We start from the raw sequence: 8,436 nt of genomic DNA, 5'->3' as shown, positions 1-8,436 counted from the left end.
GGGGTCACATTCTTCAAGAGAAGCCACAACTCACTTGAGTAATATATATAGTGCACTATGATTATTAGATTTATATTAAATGTTATTCTTCAATTTATCCATATAAATTATAGATATTTATATGACTATATCTACCGTTAAATATTATCTTCATGTAGTATTAGTTAGGAGAGTTCTAGATTATGTTAAGGAAAAAATATCTCTTGAATTCTAAAAACTAGTTAAGCAACTTGGATATCCTGGTAATTACTACTAACACATGTCAAAATTAATATTAACTAATATTATTATATGCACTGTTGATACTAATAACTCATGCAAAAATTATAAATAATATATTTTTACATAGTATGGACACATGAACTAGGTAGCATTGTTAAGCTGCAAGGTATGATGGCTAGAACTAACAATGCCATTATAAAAAAAATATAGAAGAATGGGATAACAAAAAGAAGAGGGAACAACAGAAGTACTCTGGGACGAATTTTTCTTTTTTACTTGCATTGTGATAAGGAACAATTTTTTGTTAAGAAATATAAAATTTAAGAGTAAATTTCATAAAACCACCTATTATGGTCCAAATTGCACAAAACCACATAAATTTTGGCATGTGACATATAACTCAGGTATTATGGTACTAAAGTTTCATAAAACCATGATATTAACCAATTTTACATACTCATATATGAAAATCTAAAATGGCTTTATGTACGTGATGTAACATTTATATGATGGATAAATAACTCATAAATTTGAGATGTGGCAAAAGTATGATTGATCAAAGTCCTCTTAGCATGGCACATTTGGCTCACAAGTGTATTGGTTTAAATCAAATAGAGAGGGTTTAATTAGATTTTTCAATAGTAGTATGTTTACATGGGTAACTAATATTAATCGGCACTACCTATATTTTTTGGGGCCACATTATTCAAGAAAAAAAAAATTCAAATCTCATATTGTAAATTCTACTACAATTTAAATTCCATATATTTATATTATATTTTTTAAATGTTAGAACATAATTTTCTAATGCTTGTTGTATAGGAACTAGGTAAAAAAATAATTATATATTTGATTGAGAAAAATATTGGTTTAATTGAACATATAAGTAAAAGGTAAAATATCTCTTATTAACGAGTATCCCTGCATAATTGTGCTTAAGAAGAGAGCGAATTTGCTAGAAATGTGTGGATATATTTTTGCTTATACATCACTCAATTTTTCAAATGTATGATATATGTTAAGATTCCTGATATCCCTCCTTCGGCTACTGAGATGCTTGGTTAAACGAAATTACCCAACCTTTTTTTCCTTCCTCCTTTGTTTACTGATATTGCTCCTAGAAAGCAGGAGGCCATATACACGAAGAAATTGTAAAAAGCAACAAATTACATTATATATGTACTACTTTTACATATGTAAGTTGCAAAGTTACATTGTAGATGTACAATTTTACATCTGTAAATGTCTATTTCATACAGTGTGTTGACGCTTTTTTTTTTTGCCACCACAAGATCACCTAACGATTTGCAATGTAATCAATAGAGTCACCAAAATTGATAAATCTAAATTGGTTAGTAAACCTGATTTTATTTGCGGTGTAATCAACGGAGTCATCAAAATCGATAGATCAAAACCGGCTAGTAAACCTGATTTTGAGATTAATTCACTTTCGTTGATTCACACGACTAATTTACGAGCAAATTAGCAAAGAAGATAAATATCCTACTTACATGACGATGAACAACTAGGTTCCGAGTAAACTAGCAAAGGATAACCTCATCTCTTTCATAAATAAGCACAAACTGTTTTTAGCACGAAATGGCAAAAATGAACCAAATCCTAGGGTTGCTAGAACTCAGCTATAAAAAGGTAATAGAAAACAGCGAAAAAATATGGTAGCGACGCATTGCGCGCGGAATATTAGTTTGAGCACCACACAACGCTCCCTCCTTCCGGTTTTCCCGTTTTGACAACCCATCTTTACTCTGCATCCCACCTTTCATCAGTTTTTTTTTGTTTTTTACCACCCCACCTTCCGTGTTTCTTTTTTCTCTTTTCCATCTTATCTGTGCTTCATCAAAGGGCCCAGTAAAATATTAATTTTTCCCCTTTTTTTTTCCTTCTCTAGTTTTTCTCTCTGAGTTTTTTGTTTTTCTAATGTCTCCCCACGTTTCAAAAGTAATGAATTTACTCTGTGGAGTTTTCCATTTACCTCCAACCTCCCACATATGCTCATTCAAAAGTAGCAAATTTACTCGCATGAATGCCCCCTTCAAAAGTAATAAATTTACTTACATGAATACCCCCGCATCGTATGACACTATTCCTTGATAGTCGTAAAAGAATTACTAGCTTACAACGCTAGTAATTCTTTTACCAGTGTTATAAATATTATTTAGATTTCGTGGTCTGCGAGTAACACAACTACCATCTTCCTCTCGATATAGCCCATGATCTCGTAGCCACTGTGTAGTAATATGTTTACTGATGTGGTCAAATGAGAAAAAAAAAATGATTCAGCCAAAAATCCATCGTGAAGTTGGGATCCTGGTGGCTTTATTAGATCTTGCAATAAGGATGGAGAGGCTGGTCTGTGTCTTGTGACTGGTTGTAGAGAGAGCAACTAGGTGGCGAGCGATAGTAGGCGATGGAATCATGGAAGGATGTAGCGGCGTGGTATAGAGATGGACTCGACATTGCACAGTAGCAGCCATCCATCATCTAGCAAGCACGAAAAAATGCAACAACATTCTTGATCATGTCATAGAGACAACGAGCAAAAGAAAAATTAGCAAACAACCCCATCGCCGGCGTACTCCACCCTATCCTTTGCGGCTAGCCACATGGAGCACGATGTGTAAATATAGGACCTGTGTAGCCCATCAATTCAGATCAGGTAATATTGAAGATTGTATGTTAATTTGATTTGCAAAAGGAAATTGGGGCTTCATACGTGAAGGTGAAGGAGACTATGCAGATGCAAATTGGAGTGTCATTTTTTCCTTATTTGTTCTGTCAATGTCGCCGACGTGGAGCAGTCACCAGTTGTCGCATGCAGGTGGGTGGCCCGCACACACCCATGGGTCTGGGAAAATCGCAATTTTTGCATGCGGGTGGCGCACCCACACGAGAAAAATTGCATTTTTCCGTGTGGGTGCTTTTGCCGCCCACATGGAAAAATAAAAATCCGGAAAAAAATTTTTGAAAACCTAGAATCGGGCGGCAGCGGCGCCGCTCCCGGCCGCCGCCGCCGCCGCCTCCTCCTCCTCCTCATTATCATCATCGTCCTCGTCGTCCTCTGCGCCGCTGGCCGCCGGATCTGCCCTCCCGCCGGCCGCCCGCCAACGCCCCTCCCCTCCGTCGGATCTAGAGCCGGATCCCGCGAGGGGGAAGGTGGCCGGCCGCCGGATTCGCGCTCCTCTCCGGCCGCACCACCACCAATGCCCCTCCACTCCGCTAGATCTGAGGGAAGGAAGGGGAGGGGAGGGGAGCCGAATCCTGCGGGGTATTTTTATGTGCGGCTCTCTTAATAGGTCCGCACGCGAAAATAGGCTCATTTTCGCGTGCGGTCCATTTAAGAGGACCGCATGGAAAAATTCGCACGTGAAAATGAGGTTATTTTCCGCATACGCGACCAGTTATGATCCGTGTGTAATCTAAATGCCTCCCTGTCTAGGAAAATCATTTCTGTAATAGTGACATGTTTGGCGCTCGAAATGGAACACGATGTGCTCCTAATAATATTTAATAATAGTTCTACGAGAAAGTAAAGAACAGGAGATATAGATTGATAATTTGTTCAGGTCCATAGATTAACCTAATCCTATCTTACTAGAAAGTTATCCCCCACTAACTCCTTAAGCTTAACATGTAAAGATGTCACATCATCATCCACTAACAAGATGCCACATCATCATCCACTAACAATCATCACATTTAAACATCATGCAAACATGCTATATCTTTATATAGTTTTTATAATTTAAGAGATTTTCAAATACAAACATGTTAAATTATCATCCAACATAATTCACATAATGTTTCAATGTATATCTTTATTATGTTTTATGATATCCTATATACTTATATAGTTCATCCTCACTTAGTTAGTGCTTAAATGATTAATCTATGGTACAAATTATCTTTCTCATTTTCCCTCTAATTAAGTCATATCACATCAATTGTTTTTAGCCTTTAGATGATTAATCTACGGTCCAAATTATCTTCCTACTTTTCTTCTTCCATAAAGTCATACCACCTTACTTTTTACGTTTGAATCACCATTCTATATACTATTTAAATTTAAATTATCATAAACCACATTAATTTACTTAATATGATGTTATCTAGCTATCTTACACGTTATTTTCTTATTGTTATCATACTAAATTCCGGCAGCAATGCGCAGGGTTTCACCTAGTGCTCTAATATATAGGGTACCTAAACAGCAGCCGTATGGTCTTCATGTAACTAACGAAAATCCGGATGCGATCTTCAACAAATCAACATCCGCTAAATGCGGTGACTTATGTGATCGCTCCTGCCTCAGTTTCCCTGACATACTCAGCTTTCTCAAAAGGGGCAATTACGTTTTTGACCCTATTTTGAGGGCTAACTACTAATTTGACCCTATCTTCGCCGATCCACCGGAGCCAAATCCATCGTGTGCGTGTCTCAGCGCCGCTGGATCCGCCGCGCGCGTGCCTCGGCGTGACCGGATCCCTCACCTTGTTGCAGAGCCTCCGCCGGATCCACCCTGTCGGCGTCGCCCCTCCTCGTCGTTGAACATAATCAAACTATCATACAACAACAGCCACTATATAAGATACTGAAAGAGAATATGTACGATTATGTTCTTTTTCCTTCCACTTGAGGTATCAAGTAATATGTCTACTTAAAAGGAGCCATAAATTAAAAACCTTAACAAAACAAGGCTAGAGAGAGTCAACCATAGGCACTGAAGCCTTTTTTTTTTCTTACATTTGGAAATAGTGATCCACAAAAGAATGAAATCATAAAGCAAAATCATTGAGAGATGGAAGTTAACATACGGAGAGGGGAAGTATCAGGTGCAATCACCTAATTCGGTGCAACCATGCAACTCTCATCCTACACCGTTGGATCGAGAACTAGACGCCCGAGATTCGTCCACGTCACCATGAGTTAAAATTTAACTCCCAGAAAATTTTAACTCATGAGTGAATCTATGAGTTAAATTTTAACTCATGGTGACGTGGACAAATCTCGGATGTCCATTTCTCGATCCAAAGGTGTAGGATGAGAGTTGCATGATTGCACCGAATTAGGTGATTGCACCGGATACTTCCCCCATACGGAGATACGGGTAGTTCACTGCATTTTTAAGTGCTAAATCCTCATGGGTAATTTGGAACCATGCCATTATAATTTTGCAAAGTTTGAGATATGCCATCGGTATCTCAATGACATGTAGGACCCACATAAGTCAATGACATGTGGGGCAGGATGGCATATCTTAAATTTTGCAAAATTATAATGGCATGGTTCCAATTTTCCCTACCATGGTACCATAATTTGCTCCTTTAGTGTGTCTCTCTCCTTAACAATCTTGTATAAGGTCTTTTCAACCTCACTTTTCACAGTTGTTAGGGCAAGCTGAGTGGCTTCAAAATTTGGATCATCCACAACATAGGAAGCAAGGTAGGGATCAACAATCTGAAAAGTTCAGAACCACCACCCAAAAAAAAGTATAGTTAGCACTTGATATCAACAACCTCTTACTTCCAGAAAACTTACAGTACATCTGGAATAGCATAATCAGGTAAATTATCAAAAAGCAATGACCTGATATATACATCTTATAACTACAACGATATTTCTTTTTGGCATTATCCCATTCAGAACATTGCACAAAATGTTAGTGATACAAAATAGATTTACCTGCTCGACAAGAAAACACACTATTAGTTCATTTAGGGCAGGAGGGTGAAATCGATATAACAAAGACAGCTTTATAATAAAACTTAATAGAAAAAATAGGCTTGTTAGCTTGTATAACCAAACAAAATCAGAAACAGAACCAAAACACCAACCTAATGGTATTTGAAAAGCATTTTATTACAACAGCCAGGTGCATCCAACACAGATTAAAAGGCAAGGAAATAAGCTTGCACAAACTCACTCACAGTAACTCCTCGTGATGTATTTTCCCACCTATATATCCCTAAACAACCAAACTAGGATCGGCGTGGAACAACATCTATCAAATTCAAGCGAAACACTAAACTCTTATTAAAATCCATCAATGCGTTACTCCCTCTGTTTCAGGTTATAAGTCGTTTTGACTTTAGTCAAAGTCAAACTGCTTAAAGTTTGACCAAGTTTATAAAAAAAGTAGTAACATTTTCAACCCAAGACAAATATATTATGAAAATATATTCAATTATTGATTTAATGGAACAAATTTGGTGTAAATATTACTATATTTTTCTATAAACTAGTCAAACTAGAAGAAGATTGATTTTGATAAAAGTCAAAATGACTTGTAATATAAAATGGAGGGAGTACAAAAATATGCAGTGAAATTTTCAAGGCATCGTTTTCCACACTTTGTGCCAACCCCTAATAATGCAACAAGCATTAACATCTCCTACAATAGGGAAGAGACTCCACACCGAAAAACCCTTCAATACATCATACTCATCCTTCCCCCACCTAGAGCATTAAGCCTGATCATCTAAATTCAGAAATCCTAAGCACAACTCAGGACACAAAAGCACAATTGCAAGATTTGATCACCCACACAAAAGCCCTCGCACCACAACGCATTGCATCTACAACCAGCAATCGGGAAGGCACCGAAGCAGTAACAGGGTAAGGCATGATCATCCTTCCCTCACCTAGAGCATCAAACCCAGACCATCTAAATTCAGAGATCCTAATCATAACTACTCAGGCCATAGTTGTGCAATTGCGAGCTCGATCCCACATGTACAAATTAAAACCCTCCCACCACAACGCTAGCTTTGCATCTACAACCGGCAATAATCGGGGAGTGAGCCGATGTGCGAGGTAGACCTTGAAGAAGAGAACGCCGTCGATCTGGACGACGACATTGTCCTTGGTGATGGCGAGTTGGTCGGGGATGGGGATGGCCTGGATCTTGAGCGAGTGGACGTAGGCGATGCGGTCGACGACGGGGACGAGCACGTGCATCCCGCTGCCGAGCGTCTTGTGGTACTTGCCGATCAGCGCTCCACCACGATCGCCTTCTTCTCCGGCACGGTGGTGGTCACCCCAAAGTTCACCGGCGGCGTGCTCGGCGCGTCGCACATGCGGGTGGAGGCGGCGGCGGTGGCGGAGCTGAGAGAGTGGGAGAAGACGAGGAGCTGGATCGCTGGGCCGGCGGAGGATCGCCGGAGACGAAAAGGCATCGCCATGGTCGCGACGACGGCGAGAGAAGACGAGGGGGTTTCTGGGAGGAGGAATTGTAGACTTGTAGCCTTCTGGAAGGCGTGGTAATGGGTCGGCAACCCATGGGCTGGGCGGGCCGTCTGTGACATTGACATGTGGGCCGTGGGGCCACTATGTGGCCAGTTTGTCCCCACCTGTCATTGACACAGGACAATTGCTGTCTGTTAATAAAATGATTATCTAACAGGATTGATAATAAATGTTTTGTTTACAAATAAATTCCATTGTTTCATCAACAAAAAAAAAATCCATGATACTTTTCAATCGTTGTGCATGCAACTCTCCAACCAGTGCTAGCTGCTAGGTAAACACAATCCAGAGAGGAGAGGGGATTTCTACGATGGTAATTTCTACATCAGTAATAATAACTCATAACTTATGAGCAAACTTAAGACAGGTAATTAAGGTGGTTACGGGCTTACAGGCCCAGTTTCATGACAAGAAGGCCGGGTGAACCTTGTCAATCACTGTGCACTGGTATTCAGAGTTTCAGACTCATCAGAAGCAGAAGCATAGCATTCAGAGAGGACCAGTACCAACCTGAAAATCATGGACCTCTCATTCATGCGTGCGGATTCAGAAAACGGTCACCAATTTCATCATTTATGCGTGCTTGCACAGTTGCATACCCGAAGCCAACTGCTCATATATAATTTCTGAACTAAGGCATGTGATGGCATTCAATTCCCCTTTTTCTGAATTTGTGACCAAAACCCTACACAAGAACAGTCACTGTTTCACTGACTGAATCAGACACTGATCAATGCAGCTTCTTCTTCTGACCTACACACAGAAACCATGCTGCTACCATCTAGCAGCAAGAACCACACACTCATCAGCATTGCATTACATTGCGCTGTACTGTCTATATTCTAGTTTGGGATTGGTTAATGAACTCTCTGCAGATTTGGAAACGACGAGATGAGAGAATCCGATGGCATTTCTCAAGGTTTGGTAGCATGGGCAATTCTTCCCTGACAT

General features: G+C 39.7%; 1 long non-coding RNA gene across 1 annotated transcript; it reads right to left on the bottom strand.

Annotated features, from left to right (window-relative positions):
* Positions 1-4,840: 4,840 nt before the first annotated feature.
* Positions 4,841-7,615, bottom strand: LOC112936184 (uncharacterized). Its single transcript, XR_010734667.1, has 2 exons — positions 7,060-7,615; positions 4,841-5,697 (listed from the first exon to the last, which is right to left on the bottom strand). It is a non-coding gene; the product is annotated as an uncharacterized lncRNA (long non-coding RNA).
* Between the last annotated feature and the right edge of the window lie 821 nt (positions 7,616-8,436).

Source organism: Oryza sativa, chromosome 8 (assembly GCF_034140825.1).
Source record: "Oryza sativa Japonica Group chromosome 8, ASM3414082v1".
Lineage (NCBI taxonomy): Eukaryota > Viridiplantae > Streptophyta > Magnoliopsida > Poales > Poaceae > Oryza > Oryza sativa.
This window is presented reverse-complemented; position numbering and strand designations above follow the sequence as displayed.